At 44.3% G+C, this 18,712-nt stretch overlaps 1 protein-coding gene across 9 annotated transcripts in view; it reads left to right on the top strand.

Annotated features, from left to right (window-relative positions):
- The window catches only part of auts2a (activator of transcription and developmental regulator AUTS2 a), a 322,613-nt gene that overhangs the window by 126,079 nt on the left and 177,822 nt on the right, over positions 1-18,712 (top strand). The window lies entirely within an intron of this gene.

Here is an 18,712-nt window from a genome sequence, read left to right as displayed (position 1 = left end):
AATAAAGGTGGAAAATGCCCAAAGGTAGCTTTAAACAACTTTTATATAGTGTGCAAACAGAAAAAGGCAAGCAGAGATCTGTGCTGGATAGGGAAGGAGGTTTAAAACGGCAGAGTAGAGTTTCTCTCGTGCTTGCTTTAAACACAGAGAAACAACATTTTGTTCTTCTTTCGCCAGCAGGGATGCCGATTGATCATATCAAAACAGAGCTCCCGATCAGCCTGTTCACCTCCACGATTGATCACGCACTGTCTCAGTCAAACCACAGTTCTCATATTTCCATAAACTGTAGCTCACCAAGTCAGCGATCTCTGCACCTGAGCTCGCTTTTATTTATTTGATGCATTTTTTGTTCTCTTATTTCTGCCTCCATTATTATAAGTCCAGAGTCAGCAGATCCCACTGATATTGATCAGCGGCTGGCCCCAGCAGCTCTTGTTTAATCTGTAAGTGAGCCCTGTGCCTCTCATTATTTTTTGTGCTGATTGCTGTGCGTTGTAATTTGTGTGTTGTAATTGTATCAGATAACTGCTGATGTGGTTGGTCATTATGCTGCCTGCTGCCTTACATCAGAACCAACACCGCAGGATAATTAGAATTGATTTGGTAACAATTTAATTAATCACACTGTTAAATCGCTGGTACTGACTGAAAACTCGCAGTACACACCAGCTTGTGTGTGTGCAGGTCTGTGCAACTCTTCAGCGTTATTAGTGGGGAGAAAAAAAACAATTTACAGAAATGAACAGAGCTGCATTAAATAAGGCCAATTTGCTTCAGTAGTGCAGGATGGTCATTTTAGCTGAAAACACAAAACAAAAACCTTGAAACTAAATGTGCTTTAAAGATTTGGCTGTTCAGTCTTTCTGTTTGTGTCTTTTTAATATAGCTGAACAAAAGCCACGTGTCACTCACAGTTATGTATAATGTTGAGCCTGATACTAAAAATCATATATTATACTGGTGTAATTTATGGGGAAACATATAGACCTAAATCATTTATTGTCCAAGAATGTAAACATGTTTATTTCTGCAGAGAAATTTGGGATTTTAACATTGGGATACACTTTGGAACAAGCCCCGAGTTTCCAATACTTTTGTGTTGGCTCGTTTTCCAGCCTAAATTTTAATTACATTTTAATTACATTTAATTACATTTTATTTCTTTCAGCAAATCACAAGTAAACCTGCGCTACGATAATACAGAGGAAACCCCGACAGTCAGATCAATGAACGAGCACTTTGGCAACAGTGGGAAGGAAAAACTCACTTTTGACAGGAAGTAGCCTCAAGAAGGCGGGGACTTCATTTAGTTTGAACAGCATGAACACAGGGTTTTTGACTTTTTACCAAATGAATAGCTCGTAGCAGTGAAGAGTTTGTTACAACCTTTCATACAGAAAAGGTCAGAAAAGCATGTTTGTGCTCGCTGTGTGTTTTCCTCAGTAGTTTATCTTGTTGCACTGTTGCTTGAAGTATATAACTTGAATTTAATTTGTGTTTAGTGAAGCTTCTTGATATTCAGTTCAGGTAAAACAAAAAAACATTGTGTGTTTATACCTATATGAGCCACGGTGACTCTGTAAGTATTTGCTCAGCTGTGTGTATGCTGCACTAGCAAGAGATGACAAGAAGAGAACCGCTGCTGCTGTTCTCTTTAGATTTATTCATCCTAAAGAGGTGCTGGAGTGTTGTTGTATGCACGCATACTCTTTGCTTTCTTCACAGCGTCACAGAAAACAAAGGGTCCTCGCTCTTGAAGGCCCTGATTGCAGTTATTAGGATGCACAGGCGCTCGTGGTGTGATGAGGCCTCTCCTCGAGGGGATTCAGCTTGGAAAGCTCCGCCGCTTGCCTGTTTTTAATAACAATCATCTAAAATTGCTGCAATTAGCCTGAAGCTACAAGGAGATGGAGAGCACAAGATGCAGAGGGGCTGGGAGAGTGTGCTAGGAAGGGCTACGAGCTCAGATTCAGTGAACCTTTCGAATCTCAGCTCCTCTTTCACGTGGAAAATTCAAGAGGGCCTTTGTGTTCATTAATTATTAGCCATGAAAGTTAAAAAGATCCATTGTGTATTTTTAATCAGAGTTACAGAGGAAATCTTTGAACTGATTCCCAGTCTGGCCTGAGGCTACGAGCAGAGGTAGCCTCAGCCACCCCAAACATCCCCTCCAACCAGTCCTCAGCACTCTGTGTGCAGCTCGGCGCTGTGTTATTCCTGCTATGCCCAGGCAAGCTACTCACGCTGCTGCTCAGGCAAAAACAGCACAGTGGTGTGAAACCACAGAGGCTGCTGGTTCAGTGTATACACAAGTCTGTTTTAAGAAGAGAAGCTGAGAGAGAGAGCTGACTCTGCTGGAAAAATACAGAACAAAAGCAGGCAGGAGAACATTGAAGAGGTTTTCTGCAGTCGAGGGGTTTGATGTTCGGAGCGTAACTGAATGTTTTCCTCCACAAACGGGTTGTGCAGTATTTACCATTTGGAGGGGGCGTGGCCTCTGATGCCCTTGATGAAGTGTCTTTGCCAGAAGCGAAACTCGTCATACCATTTTGCAGAGTCGACTCACTCATCGTCTCCTTTCAGTTTTTACTGTTACTGCGTGCTTAAATCATTTACAGATCAGCCCTTTATCAAGCTACAAGTGCCTTGCCTTGACTAATACTTAATGCTGTGAGAATAAGAGTGGAGAGTGCATCCTTGGTGCTGTTATCAGGGCTTTAAAAGAGTACTTCACTAATGCAGCATTGCAACAGAGGTGATCTTTTTATTCTGCCAGTTCTTTTATGGATGCAATTTGATATGATTTCCTCAGCTGCACAGTTTGGGTGTAATTTTTGGGCATCGCTCGTATTCATCAGTCTCACTGCAGCTTCCTCTGGAAACGCACCGTATTTTTCCACATATTTCAGTAGTGCTTCCCCAAAACCCTACAAACAGAATATGATGACTAAACTGAGAAAAGATATCCTGTGCGTAGTTTTCCTTTTGCTAACAGCCTGTCACATTATTTGATGAATTATTTGATGCATTAAAAATTGGCATGCTAACTATTCGCTCACTGAAGAATCAGAATCAGGACTGTAACGTTTAAGATGAAGAAGAGAGCTTGGTTTCAGTTTCGGTGCAAACAGTGACAGATATGCTTGACCCGCAGCTGTGGGTCATTGTGAGCGGCCTCCAACGGTGAAGCTGAGCTTTAAACTATCAGTAAGGCCAAAGTGGAGCTGAAGGGGGGAGAAAGCAACCAGAGCAGAGGGGGGATGATGTTTGCCTCGAGTGCTCTGTTTGTTCTGATGTCTCTGTTACTGGATTTTGGCAGGTAGTGTGTCTATGCTTATGTATGTGTGTGAGAGAGAAAGTGTCATGCATTTTGTGTTTTTGTGCTTTTCTTTTAATATTGCTCTTGTTTTTGTTTTTTGTAAAAGCCATTTTCTTCTGTCCTCCTCCTTCAACACCTCTTCCTGATGTGTTGTCATGTAGCACCACCCACAGGTCAGCAGGAGGGTGACAGGCTGGTGTGTCGCTGAACACTGTCAGGAAAGAGCAGCAGAAACTCTGGTCGTGGGCTGAAAATCCAATCGTAAAGCAGAGAGATTGTCAGTGATGAACAGAGAGAGCGGTGCCCGACTCGTTGTTCCTTCTTGTGGGACGGGGAGAGAAAGTACAGCGTACACAGGAGAGCCCCGCACACTCTCAGATTCAGTCTTTGTTCAGGCTGCTCTGAATTATTTACCCGTGTGTTTAAAAGACTGCTCGGGGGAATTTCGACATTAGCTCTTCGGAGCCCGCGCTCAAGTCGTTCTGGCCTACAAAAACTTGGCATCCTTCAGTGAAATGGAGTTCATACAGACAGCGGTAATTGAAGAGTTATCAGGAAAAATGAGCAAAAAAGTTTTGATAAAAAAGGCATGGTTGAAGGTGTGCTTTTAAATGCATTGGGTGTTTGTTTTAACCTTGTTCTTGGCTCACATTGTACCTTCCTGTGAGACTGCAGCAAAGTAAAAGCATTTCTCACCCAAACCCCCAAAGCTCCCTCTTACTTTTAAGATCGCGCCCAGCTTTGCATGTTTTTCCTTCTTCTCCTTTTCTTTTTTTGGGGGATTGAAAATAAGCCTTGCATTGTTCTCATTTGCATTCACCGAGCTTCTGTATAATTTATACTTCCAGTACCTTTACAGTCTTTGAAATCGCGATGCAGTCTGACAGTCTGACGCTTTAAGGTGCAGCTGTTTGCACAAACTAATGCCTGCAGTTTTGTAAACTTACTGGATTCTTTTAAAAGTGTACTTTCTCACCAAAAGTTCAGTTTTGCATGACGGCATGAAAAATGTGTAATTGCAGCAAATACTTGGTTTTACGCTGCGCTCGGCGGAACATAGATGGCTGTTATGATTGCACGAAGGTTTTGTTTCGGGTCGCGCTTTATCGTTTAGTCTTTCTCCGCAACAAAACCTGGATTAACTTTAGAGGTTACATCACTGCTATCGTTGAGGCAGGTCAGCGTGTTGATTATGAGTTGACCTGAAAAAAGATTAGTTGACCCAGACTGAATTTCACACCTACCACTGAGACTGAAACACTTCCAAACTGCTTGCAACTTTGCTCTGAAGTCATATTTAATCTTATCAGCTGCCGTGATGGACAAGGTCTGGTGCAGGTTATCCCTCCTTTTAGTGCTCATTAGCTACAATTACGTGAGATCTGCCTATTTGGCCTGTTGGGGTTTTTTTGGCAGGATAATTGATTGTGGCTCTGGAATATGTGTACACAGCCAGCACTAGCAAAGCTGCAGCGATGATTCTGTGATCCTTTTCCTGGGTTGTTTGTGCAGCACTCCTGCCATCGACAGCCTATGCAGTTCAAAGCATTTTGACACGAAAGCTGTCACAGTGGAAAGCCACAGAAATGCAAAGTATACCCCCGCATTACTTCCTTCCAGTATTTCTTTGATTAGACCTCTGTGGATTCTCGCGCTGCTTATATAAAGTCATCTCACACTGGTCTATTTGAAATGATTACACCAGTTTTGTTCCAGTAAATGCCTGAAGTTTCAAGTGATGAACCTCAGGCTGAGAACCTAATTTTCCCCAGCAAACTCAGAAAGCCACAGGCACACTCCCACTCCTGCAGAGCCTGCCTTTTAAATTGTGTTTTATTTAATTTTCTGTGCTATTCACCAAAATTTCCACACCGAGGGTTGCAGAAATCATTTTCAGTGTTTCCTCAGGGGGGTGGGGAAGCAGTGTTCCCTTTTTTCCCCCACTTCCTTTTTGGCGTGGCACAACCAGGGGTGTGCACAAAAGGGAGACAAACGGCTCAGTATCAGCTGCGATTTCCTGAATAGCCCAGTGGGAGCGCGGGAAGTCGGGGTGCATGCAGCGGATCGGCGTTGCCCTGAAACAGCAGCCGTGCTGTGAAGGAGATGGCTTTTCTCTGAGACAGTCCGACTGTGAGCCACGGGTCTGCAAATGAAACGGCGGGGAGGAGGGATGCAGCCTTTACAGATTCAAGGCCTCTGTTGCCTTGCCGGGCATGTCTGCTGCTGCGGTGAGGCAGAGGGGAAAAAAACAGTAGTGGATAAACAGACAAAGAGCTGCAGATAATTCTGCTGGAAATACAGTGACGCTGTTTCCTGCTGTTTGTGAATTCATCAGGCCTCATGCTGTGCCACTAGTGATTTCTAAATATATGCAGCTCTGATGTAGATGTGTAAACTCTGTGTAGGGTTATGGATGGCTGTGCAGACAGATTGTTTGCTCTCCGTTCTCTGTGGTCCTGGTGGGAGGGATCTGTCAGCACCGTCTTACATTGTTTTCCACATGAGCTTTATTGAGTTCCCAATTACAATGCTGGTCCTCTTGTCTTGGGCTCAGTGCTGCTGCTGCTGCTGAATTGACCTTGCATTTTTGCAAGGGAGTGCTTTTGTGTATTCAGGCCAGCAGGCCTGTTAGGCAGGCAGACAGCGAGGCAGACTGACTGTTTCTCTCAGGCCCTGCTCTGGCAAGACCCTGCTTAACAGGCATCAGGCTTACACACTTAATACTTGGGATGGGGCAGCAGGCTTAGCTCTTAGCTCTCATTGCAGCTGACATTGTAGCAGGCAGTGAGACGGGGCCAGACCGCTGCAGCCTTATTAGCCCTGTCTGAACTGGCTTCCCTGTGTCTGGCAGTAATGTTCAATGAGAGCGGTTGCTTTGGAATTTAATGGAATGGGTAGAAATAACATGCACACTACACACGGAGATCTCCTGCTGTTGTTTTCTCTAAGATCACCTGAACAACAGAGGAAGGGGCACAGAGGAGGCACTTGCAGTAGGTGGAGCTCTTGTGTTGGATTTTGATGCTGGAGCTTGATTCACCTGCTTGTGAAGGACACTCCAGCTGCCTGTGCTGCGTGCGGTGCGTGCGAACGCGTCCTTTCAGATGACGCTTATGCAAAATGCATAGATGGCGTATAACAGGAGATTTACAGCCTTCTGTGCACTCGCACAAGCCCGGCAATGTAAACACGTTAGGAGTGTAAAGCTAATTGACGGCTCGTGATTGGTGGTACGACAGCGCCAACTGTTTGCATTTCAGACCTTATTAGAAATTGTAATAGCAGCTTATGTTTTCATCTGGTAACAGTGTGTGTGTGGATATAGGATCCAGATGCTTTATTTACTGCCTACAACCCTTCACACCTTTGTCTCTGACACCTCGGCGCACTGGAACAAACATAAATGTCTCCCCCACAATTCCTCCTTGCTCTGCCCGCTTTCCCTCCCCTCTGCTCTCCCTCATTCCTCTCCCTCTTCCTCCCTCTTCCCCTCCCCTTGCGCCACCGCAATCTACCGCAGGCCCTCCATCTCTCCGGCCTGTCAGCGTGCTTTTTCATTTGGCTTGTTGCTACAGGGGGCTCGACGCTGGCAGATTACAACTCGGCAGCCAGTCATTTTCGATTTATCAGAGCCCCCGCCTCCCCCCCCACACACACACACACTCCATGCCTCCTCCTCCCTTTCTCTCTACCCCACCTCAGCCTGCCATACTCACTACCCTCACCAGAGCCAGTCCAGACAACACAGCAATTCCTCATCACACCGCTGCCGTACAAACCTCCACACTCCCCTCTTGCCTCCCACCTTCCATATCTTCCACTTCGATCAGTGCAGAAAATTTAGCTCCCGAGCCCCGAGACAAAAAAGAGAAAGAAGTGGGGGAAAAAGAAATATTGTGGCAGTGGAAGCATTTAGGTTGGAGAGGCAGCTCGAGCTGTATTATTACTTAGGCCTCTGTCACTGGTGATGACCCGGGAGAGTGGAGAATATCGATCGCATGTCACTCAAGGCATTCAGCAGATTGCATTGACAAAGCTTGTCAGGGCCTTTAATAGCAAGGTTAGCAGCTTGGCTAAGACCTGCTAGGAAACTCTAACTGTGCCCTATTTCATGGTGGCTTTTAACCATTGGCTGGGCCCAAAGAGGGGCTTGATAACAGTAAGGAAGTAATTTTACTCTCATAATAGCTTTCCTGTGGTTGACATTTGTGGCTTTAGTCCCTGTTAAAAAAAACGTGTGTTCCCAAGTGCAGGAGGAAGAAGGCTAGCATTGTGTGGCTGCTTTTATGACAGAAAATAGCTTTACGTGAACAAAGACATGGTACACCAAACAAAGCGTGGCGAGGAAAAGAAAAATCAAAAGGATTGTACGAGTGTGATTTATGAGTTGAAGGAAGTCCATTACTTGCTAGAGGAAGCCCAGACCAAAACACAAACAGAGTAAGGGCACGGTTTGCAAAGAGGGTCATGAAGTAATTCTTTTGGCCTGCCAAGATCGCTGATAGCTGCTGAAAACACTGCTCGTCAGAGGAGGGGGGAAACATGGACGGGATTTCGATTTCACTGTAATTCTCAACATAAATAAAAGCACTAAACCACCTAAATAGTCTCTCTTTAAGCCAAGTGATGTGGAACTAGGCTGAAATGTAACAGGTCCCTTGTGTGTTGTAATTTGCCTTACACACATGAGGGGAAGCTATTTCTACAAGCAGTGTAGTCATTGCTGGATGCTGGCAGGTCTTCTGTGGCAAGCTGCTATTCTGAGTGCTGTGTAGGCCTAAATCATAACGCTGGAGCAGACTGGACACAGGCAGGGAGCGCTGCTGCAGACAATCAGTGATTTTCTAATGTTTGCAAATGACAAGTTTAAAGACAAAAAAATAAGATGAAATTGTTCCATCTTCACTGAGCTCTGTGTCCTCGTATTTAAAGCTTCTTTTCAAGTCATCTTATACAAGTATTACACATGTAGTTTTGGGAAAAGCTACTTCTATGACTAGAAATACACCACTCAACATATTAAAGGAACAATGGAGGAAAATCATGCTGGACATTGGACTGATAATGTGTCCTGCTTAAGGACCTTCTACCAGCTCTCTCATAGAAACTGCTGGAATTTCCTCTGTGCACTTGAGAGTGTGCTGGGAGATGCAGCAAACCTTCTGCCAATGGCACATGCTATCCTGGAGGAGTTGGACTACCTGTGCAACCTCTGTAGGCTCCAGGTATCACCTGATGCTAGCAGCAGTGACACTGACCCCAGCCAAATGCTCAACTAGCGGAAAAACAGAAAACATGAGGAGAGAAGAAAATGTCAGTGGCCTCCACCTGTAGCATCGTTCCTGTTGCTCCTGTGCTGCACCTGCTGTTGATGTCATTAACACCAGATCAGCTGAAACTGATTAACAACCCCTCCCCCCCTTCAGCTGACCAGATCAATATCCCAGACGTTTAACTGACCCGATGCTGCACTCGTGATACATGATGAAAGGGTTCCTGTAATGTTTTTCTGAACAGTTTATTCATTCGTATCCTGATGAATAAGTTGCCTCACCGGTTAGAAACCTGAACGTGGACAGGTGCACTCTGGGTACACGTGACCGCTCTCAAATGTTAGGTCTCGCCAGCGTTTCTGTTTTGATTGGAAGATGAAGAGCCATCAGTATAAAGATTATGTCATTCCAGTACTGCAATAATGACTCTGTGGTTCTGTACAATGGAAGAATAAACATTCATTTTACAGCCTTTGCTCTCTAACGTTAAAGTTGAAGGTACAGAGAAGTATTTGAAATGTTAAATGATCATTACTACCAACAAAGATGTCACAACATCGATTACGTCGAGTATTCAGCTTGTTATGTCAGTGCCGGTTAAATGAAGGCCCTGTTAAAAATCTCAGGTTAGGCTTGTTTAAGGTTAATTTAAAACAAACTGCATTTTAATTGTCCTGAAGGTCAAACTATATCACAGCAGCGTTCTCCTGATGAAGAAACCAAGCTAAAGCAGTTCTGAAGTGTGCTGTATTACATACATTTACAGCGTCTGTGTGATAATGTGTTATAGGCTGCAGTATTTTCTCTTTCTCCACATTTGGATGTTTCGCATACACATAAAAATGACATTTCCAGCAGTCATTGCTTTACGAGATCGCTCTCCTGTCTACTGGGCACGTTCCAGCTGCATTTTACGACCACTTAGATGATAGGAAATCAGGTATGCGGCCAGCGTGTTTCCAATATAAAGTTAATGGACAATATTTGCTGTCATTATGGCTTTTTGTAGCATCAGAACAGCACCGTATGTTTTTGCATGACGCGTGAGTTATTCCTTGTCTCTGAAATCCTGATTATTTCAATTACAATCATGTTGTTAGACTTCGCTGTCGTTGCCCTTGGCTTTTTGCGCTTTCCCATTACCGGCCCGTTAAAGCAGCCAGAGCAGATGTTTACTAGCAGACGTATCACGAGCCAGGAAAACGCAGGCTGCTATTAATATGGCGATACTATAGCACTGTCTTGTTTTATGACTTGATGACGACAGATGTGAATTTCAGGAAGGTAGCTCAATGAGGACGTTTACAGCATGGATTAGTGATAACAGTGCTGGCCTCAGGCAAGCGCACTGGGTCAGCCAAATAGAAAATGTATATCCTGCCATCAGATTTTACAACCTCCTTTAATCCCCAAATAGCAGCACAGATGGAGCTGAATGCACGTCAGGTGAGACGCTATCATTCCTGTTGGTTCACACCACAGTGGTGAGTTTGGCATCACTACCTGCCCACTAAATGGCAACATCCGGCTGCTCAGCAGAGACGAGCGTGTGACTCTGTGACCTTGAATTCAAACTACTCGTTTCTTAGATGTGGTTCGAGAGTTGTGCAGATATGTGCAGCTGATTTCAAAGGCTGTGTAGATTTGACAAATAGTAATCATATATGTGATATTAGACAGAAAAGAAATTAATGAATTTTAGCTCATTTAATCTTTGTTTTAAAAAAAAAAACAGATAAAGGAACGCATCAGCTCTAAATGGGAAAAAAAAACTGATGCTAGATATCTATGGTGACATGGATTGGGAAATGTGTGAGGAATGAAAGGATGGAAACGATCAACCTACAGACACCCTGAAGGTCAAAGTGAAAAAGCACCTTAAAAAGCACCAGCAGTTTAAAATGGTACTGAGAGGCTACGTGTTTGTATGCCTAACAGCACAGGGGGCATGCTCATAATGTGACAACAGATGGTGTCCTGGGCATCTCCTCCCAGGACCAGAACATCACTAACATCACATGTCTAAGGTGCAACCTGGTGGCATCGGATGGACTGAAACATCATATCAGAGGTGTTCTGTTGGTCAGCTGAGGGCTAGTCAATGGTATCGATTCCTTCATCCTCCAGGAACGGCCCGCGTACACTCACCACGTTAGCCAAGGCATTGGGAACCAGGAGGAACCCAGGCTGTACTACACCAGCGTAGGGTGTGACAGTGGGTCCAAGCTCTCAGTCCTCATATTTATGTCAGGGTGCCGTTGCCTAGGCTGTAGGAGTCTGTGGATACGCCTCCCCAGGTCATCGCTGAACCACAATGCTAAACAGTGTTACAGGCAGCATGATGTTCTCCACGGCTTCTCCAGACCCTTTCACGTTGGTCACACGTGTTCAGGGCGAACCTGCTCTCAGCTGTGCGCCAGTGCTGGACCTGCCAAATCTGGGATTTTATGGAAAATGACACTCAGACCGTACTCATGAACTCTATTCAGGGCTCTGGCAGTGCTCATCCTCTTTTTCCTACCACAGAAAAGCAGATACTGGTCCTGCAGATGGGTTAAGGACCTTCTATGGTGCTGTCCAGCTTTCCTCGAGTAACTTCCTCCAGCCTTGTAAGACTGGCTATGGCACATATCGATGTGTCTTACCCCAAAAGTAGGACTGAATTAAGGTTGGGGAAAATTTCCAACCGACATTCGTCAGTCCAATAATTGACAATGAGCGATATATTTGCACCTGCACAGACTTTTTGATGGGCGGGGCAATGTAATCATGCACGGACTGATTTGCGCGTTTACAACACAGAGGAAGTCCAAACATGGACCAACTAATTTCCCCCAAAATTAGGGCTGTGGCATTAACGTGTTAATCATCACGATTAACGTGATTAAATTCAGGGATTTCAGGGATTTTGACTGAGTCTGTGCTCCAGATGGGTTACTTGTTTATCGCGTTAGTCATGATGACGGCGCGTTAACGCTGACAGCACTAAAAACATATAAAGTCGCCAATTTGGGATTTCTTTGGCTTTAAACCAGATGAAAGAGGTAAACCTGAGGATGTAACCAAAGCGGTGTGCGCTTGTGCAGACGTATAGTGCGAGCTAACTTGCATGAGCATGCACGTGTCCACCGTCTGGCTGAGTTTGCTAGGCTATCACCAGCTTCTGCAGCTCCATCATCAAGCATTTGTGCGCACTCTGAGGAAGGGGCATGTGCTCGCGGATGAAAGAGGGTGCTGTTAAACAGCGCTATTATTTTTTTTCTGTTGGCTGCTTCTATTAGCGCCATCATTATTAGCAAACCTACTCATGGGGAAATAAATAAATAAATGGCCGATGGCCTCAGCCTGTCGTTGATACTCGATATATTCGTCCAGTCGTCCGACCCGAGACTGAATAACGATTCCTGTTTTGGAGGTTGTCTCATTGTTGCCTGTTGTTAGTTTCATTAACACCAAAGCAACTGAAACTGATTAACAACCTGCGACTTAACTGACCAGATCAATGTCCCACAGGTTTCATTGACTTGATGTTGTACTCTGACCTCATTGTATCTACAGTAATAAAGGCATCGTGACCAAACTTCCTGGGATCTTTCCTGATTCCTGAAAGGTTGTCACAACGGAGCTATCGGAAAACTTTACACCTGGTCACTTGGACTTACTAAATTCAAATAAATGTTTTTTAGAGTCGAATGTTTTTTAATTGATCATTATTATTAGCTCATATATAGGTAGCTATATTCACTGTATTACTTTCCATCCAGTCGTTGTTGACACCTCGTGGCAGAGCGCAGTGAAACGGCTCTGGTCTGTAGAACTTGTTTCTCGGTTGCAGGCAGGGCGCTGTATAGTGCGAGGCCATTTTGCAAATGTTTCTGTTGGATGCTTCCTTCTAAAAGGTTCTGCTTTTTCGTAACAGTGTGTGTCACGGAGAGCACTCTCTGACTATTCCTGTAACATAAAAAAGCCCTCTTACCCTAAACTAGAAGCATTTGTCTATCATATTACCACCACACATGAGCCTCACACAAGGCTTGACCCAGTGTTAAGTGTCTGCGCTAAATTTCATTGCCTCCATCTACTGGAAGGCCTGCCAATATACTGGCAGTGAATTCCTTGAGGAAAATAAATGGCAATAAAAAAGAGAAATGATAGCCCTGCAAGCTGATAGGAGAGGGCTTTTTCTCTGCTGTCTTTTTTCCATACCACTCTTTATTGAGGCTGGCCAGCTCGGGGAGCTGCGATTTGGCACACTGGCTGTGGCTTTAGTTGGATGGGAGTTGAAAAGCCAATATTGAAGCAGCACATATTGAAGAGCTGGGGGAATCATGTTAATAATTGCATGCAAATTTCTTTGAGCGGTCATATGTTGATAGGCACTCAACTCTGCAACTAGAAGTCAGATACTTCCCAGCTCTCCGGTGCATCCTTGGATGGAACATCCTCTTATTAGTTAGCATATACGTATTATATTGTTAGCTTAGCGTGCTCGCTGTCTGCTGTACACGGCAAGTGTCGGGGCTCGGGGAATTGAGGTGCGTAAAGTGGGCAGGCAGGTTATTTTACTGCCACGTTGGGCTACTATAACAAGATGTTCAGATATGATCCGAGAGAGCAGAGGTCTCTGGCTGCTCTTATAGCCTCCCCACCCCTCCACCACAACCACCCACACACAGTTTTTCTCCACCTGTTCAGTTCATTATTAAATCTGGGAATTGTCCCTATAACTCAATCCACCAGACTACAGCATTATATGACCATTTGTGAGAAGGGTGATTGCGACGCAGGGCAGAGGATGGATGTTAAAAGCATATTGATTTGTCTGTAATGTCGTCATAGATCGGAGATTTATGGCAATATATAAATGCAGCCGCAAGCTCTCGTGTCCTCCGGCCTGCGGTGGAGGAAATGGAGTCCTTAGTATGACTGATGAGATCAACACAGTGCTCTCAACTGCGTTTACCCCCCTCCACTTCACCCCTCTAACACACATGAGCTTCCATTTCCCCACTCCTCCTCCTCCTCCTCCTCTCAGGATGTTCTTACCCCGCGGCTGATGTGACTCGTCCTCAGTGGCTCCATATCTTTGCTTCGGCTTCACATTCCAGCACAGAGGCTAGAAAAGCCTCCTCTGTGGCCTGAGATCGGTTCGAGTGGGTGTCACTGATCTTTCCTCAGCAAGAAAAATGATGTCTGACAAGGTCGTCAGAGATCACTGCCACACAATGATGCTGGAAGATTGAAAGGAAATAGGGCTTCTTTGTGGTTACGTACCTTGATGCTAACAAATTACTGCATTCGCTGACTGGGAGTGACAGCCATGGGCGAACGGCAGGCTTCAGGGGTTTTTGATGATGTGACGCCCGTGCTTTACAGATAAAACGTGGAATTAAAGGTTTTTCATCCGGCTGTACGTGTCAACCTTTTGCCACACATGGAGCTAGCGGTAAACAAATCTGGGGCAATGGAAGCCGAGCACTGATGCCCAGTGACAGGCTATAAAGCAAGGGTGGCAGAAAGGGTTATGGCTGATGTGGGCGCCAGGCGGGGCTGCTGTCTGTGGCAGTTAAAGCAGCTGAGCCTCAGAGCCAAGCGCAGGGTCGGAGCCAGGCCACGCTGGTGGGCTGGCCTCCACAGCTGACGTAGGAGCCCCAATGAACGCCCAGCTGTTATTTTCACATAAGTCTTGTCAGATAAACCCAGCTGTGAGTTAAAGAGACCCAGCAGTTTCCAACTGCTGCTGTCGACCAACCCAAGGTGGTTTTACTAGATGGGCTCACTGTGAGGCTGATGTGACGCACAGGCCGGTCGGGGCATAATTAGCCATGCTTAATGTGGTTTAACGTTTAGAAATGGTGCATCCTAAGGCTGCAGTCACGTCGAGAGGAATTTCTTCAAGTTGTTCATGTTAACTGCTGAGTCGTGAAGCTCCCAGCCCTTTAATAGCCTCGGTATATAGACCTCTGAAGGTAGCATAAAGGAGATATTCAAAGTGTAGTCAGTGCGAACCGAGGGGATTTGACAGTGCTGCAGGAAATAGACAATTTATTATCAGCAACAGAGCCTAGGTAGTGGATTATCTATAAAACATTCATGGTTCTCCCTCAGTGGCAAGGAGCCATAAAACTTCCCAAATGAGGGACTTGTTAATTTACTTGTTAAAGCAAATTAAAAATTTATAAGCGCTTTTAGGTAAATGAGATCCTCTTTCATTGCTGCCCTAGTGGGATTCTCCCTGCCAGATCCTGCGAGGACAGGTTAGCTGTTGTGAAAGCCGCAGAAGAACAATAAAAGCCGTTAAATTGTTCCAGGTTTTATTACCGCCGAGCTCTCCAGCTGCTGTTGTGCGTAACTAAGGGAAACCAGGAGCTGATGGCTACAGAATTCCACTGAGGCCAGTAGAAAACTGAGCACAGCGCTCCGGCTATTTTTCTTTTTTGTGGGATAAGAGATGGGGGTGGGGGGCGGAGTTGCCGGGGCAGGTCAGCTGTGTATGGGTCTGTTTAAAAAGGCCTTTGTGGTTAGAAATGTTAGCAGGCCTACTTTTGTGCTTGATTGCATTGAGTCTGTAGTGCAGCCCTTGAGAATAGGTCAATACACTTGTAAAATTCCACTATGGCGATGGTGAGCACTTTTCAGTAAGTGAGAAAATAATTGACTCCACATGTTCAAGACAATGTTGTAATAGCTGCTTTGGTGTTCGTTTCAGGGTAACCGTGTTAAATGAGGTGTTTCAGCCTTATGCAGAGAATCTGCATCATTTTCGTTCAGCACTATAACCTCACTGTCGGCTTTGGGACGTTCAGTATTGATTTGGTCTATTATGTTTAACATTTGCATCATCGAGACAAAAATCTTTGTTTTCAGTGGGCAGCTCAAAATAAGCAGAGCTAATTTTATTATTTATCTATCTGACACAAACTATGAAGAGGGAGGTCTTTCATCTATTCCTTAGTCACAGAGATCAGGACTTAAGATTGTCAGGGCTGTTGAGGTGCGGTTCAAACTTTTCACAACTGTCGGCTTTATTAATTCAACACTCGGAAATGTAAATTGCACTAATTCTGTCACAGTTAGCTAGGTGGCGAGCTCAAAGTGAAGAACTGTCAAGCTAACTAGTGAGTCATGAGTACCTCGAGGAACCTTAACCAGGTTTGTTCATTTAACACAGACACGTTACTGTCTGTGTGTATTTTAAAACTGGAATGTAAATGTCTGCTAATGTACTTATGCTTAAACAAGTCTTATACATGGCTATAAACACACACAAGGTAACCGGGGAGGGTGAACATGAAGCACAGGTGAAAAGAATCAAGATAAAAAGACAGCGTGTTAGTAAAACTAAATACAGCTCACAGAGACGGAGGACTACCAAAATACAACAGGAAACAACTAAACACCCAGACAGTAACCTGACAACAAAACACTACAGAGACTAGACTAATACAAGAACAAGTGAAACTGGAAACAGAATAACAAATATGACATAATTTCTGATTTGGAAAAATATGAGAATAATCAACAATAACAAAACTCAGCCTACAATAATAATTCAAACTAATGTTGATGAATACCAGTAAAGTCACACTTATATATAAGATCATTCTGAACAGTTATAAATTGCTCTTCACTGGTTTGTCATATTTGGAACAAGAACTGAAGCTGTTAGTTTAACATTTTATTAAGTAATTGATTCAATTGTGGTACAAAGGTTTGTGCGGTGATATTTTGTTTGTCTTTATAAATGAATGCTACATGGTGTGGTTTATTAGAATTGGTGCTAGTGCTACTGTAGCATCATCACACACTGATACATCAAATTAAAACTTGATGACAAATCGTGCCTGTTTATCTCTGTAACCCTGTTTTAAACTTTCACTCGGCCGTGTGCAAAACTCAGACATGAACGACTCTTTGTAATTATTCAGTCACCAGTGAACAGATAAGGTGTGGCTATAACAATTTAAATAGCTCCTTAAGTAGAAACACCATTACATTTGAATTTCTTTCTGTTTATGTAGCAAACATAAAATAATATATCATAACCTGCAGGCTAAACCACGCTGAGTTATTGCTGATTGAAAACAGTTGTTGATTCTCTCCTCCAGTAAATTCAGTCTGGTAAAAGAGACGAGGATGAAAAAACTTTATCCCCCTAACACAGAACAGATTGGAGGAAAACAAGACCTCACTGGGTGGAAATTAATGGCAGATGCACTTACTAGTAGTTTAAATGTTTCATTAGATGCTAATGTCTTGCTGTGTCTTTAATTGTTGTGAAATTAGCCTCTGGAATATTAATACCATCTGTTTGCGATCTTCCTGCAGGGCCACTTCTAAAACCCAGACTGAGCAGATACAGTAAGGTCATTAAATACATGCGTCCATATGCCTCAACCTGCGTCTTAATTAATGCCTTTCGTTACTGCGTGTCGGTACGGCACACCTGCCTGCGTGTGTGCGTGTCCTCTTTAGGTCACATTAAATGCAGCGTAGCACACTGGTCTTCATTGCAGAAGGCTTAAAAGTGACGCTAACTTTAAAAGCCTATAAACCGTATAGAAAATGACTTGAAAGCTGTAACAAGTGGGAGTGATCAGATCAACACAGACTGGGTCACAGAGACAGCCTCTGCACGCACACACACACACACACACACACACACACACACACACACACACACACACACACGGGCTTCCCGTTTAGATTTATCATCAGACAGCAGGTCATTAAATTTCAGCCTCACTGTTTGATGGCACTGACCACCACTATTCCCTCCATTTGCTTAAGACATCCATTAATCACACCATAAAAAGAAATGAATCCATCATCAGAAGCTCAAAGAGGGGAGTGCAGATGGAAAAAAACACAATTCTCTGAAGTAATTTAAGGGAGCTCAGGGGGAAATTAAAGGGAACAAGCTGAGGGATACGTTTTCAAATAGCTGTGTAATCAGGACCTGAGCTAGTAATAGCCCTGAAAGATGAGCCGCTTTTTTTAATGTCTTTATTAGATATGTTCTGCAGACATTACGCACAGTTACATTTGTGTAAGATTTCTGATTTCATGGAGTACTTTCTCTCTGACGAGCCAGAATACAGATGGTGCGATTATGTGGAGCCTTATATGGACTCTGCAGTAAAGATAGTTGATTGATAAAAGACAAATCAGCAGTTCTACTTTGTGTGTGTGTGTGTGTGTGTGTGTGTGTGTGTGTGTGTGTGTATGTGTGTACGGGTTCGTACTATCCTGGTGGGGACCAAAATCTGACTTTTACTATCCTGGTGGGGACTTTCTGCACCGTGGGGACCAAAATCCAGGTCCCCTCGGGGTTGAAAGCAATTTTCACACTCAAAATGCGGTTTTACTGTCAGGGTTACAATTAGGTTATGGTTAGGTTTATGGTAAGGGTTAGGGTTAGGCATTCATTTTTAATGGTTAGGGTTAGGGTAAGGGGCTAGGGAAAGCATTATGTCAATGGGATGTCCCCACGAGGATAGCAAACCAGACATGTGTGTGTGTGTGTGTGTGTGTGTGTGTGTATTGTCAGCAGGGATGTTACAGGTCAATGTGTTTTGATGAAGGAGCTGTGGACTGGGGCATAAACAACATCCTCCGCCCTTTTTTCAAGGATCAGTTCACAGACCAGGCTCGATGAGATATTATTCTCCTTTCTCTGCAAAAACATGTCGAGTCCCCTCAGAGTAAGTGGCATTTCCAGAAAAACGAGAGAAAAAGCGCCCTGTGCTTTGTGAGAATAGAATGTAATTAGTGCTATCACAGTGCAGGGCACTGCTTTGCATGCGCGTGAGCACGGGCCGACATATAGACTCATCCTTACGGCCCATCAGGCGTTCCCAGCGCTGAGACTCTTATCACGTTCAGCACTCTGGTGAATCCACTTGCCTTCTACCCATCATGCAATTCTCCTAAGGAATAGGATTCTTTTCACACAGCTAATGGCTACCAGAAAAGGGAACATTTTCATTTTAATTACGCGTTCAGCTCGAGGGTTCTTTCGGTATTCCCACACCTTGTGCCCTTTCATCACGCTAAACGATGGCCGATCCTGAAAGGAGAGCTTTAAAAAAGAGCACATACTGTTTCTATGTCAGCT

The sequence above is a fragment of the Pelmatolapia mariae genome, linkage group LG10_11, assembly GCF_036321145.2.
Source record: "Pelmatolapia mariae isolate MD_Pm_ZW linkage group LG10_11, Pm_UMD_F_2, whole genome shotgun sequence".
Classification (NCBI taxonomy): domain Eukaryota; kingdom Metazoa; phylum Chordata; class Actinopteri; order Cichliformes; family Cichlidae; genus Pelmatolapia; species Pelmatolapia mariae.
This window is presented reverse-complemented; position numbering and strand designations above follow the sequence as displayed.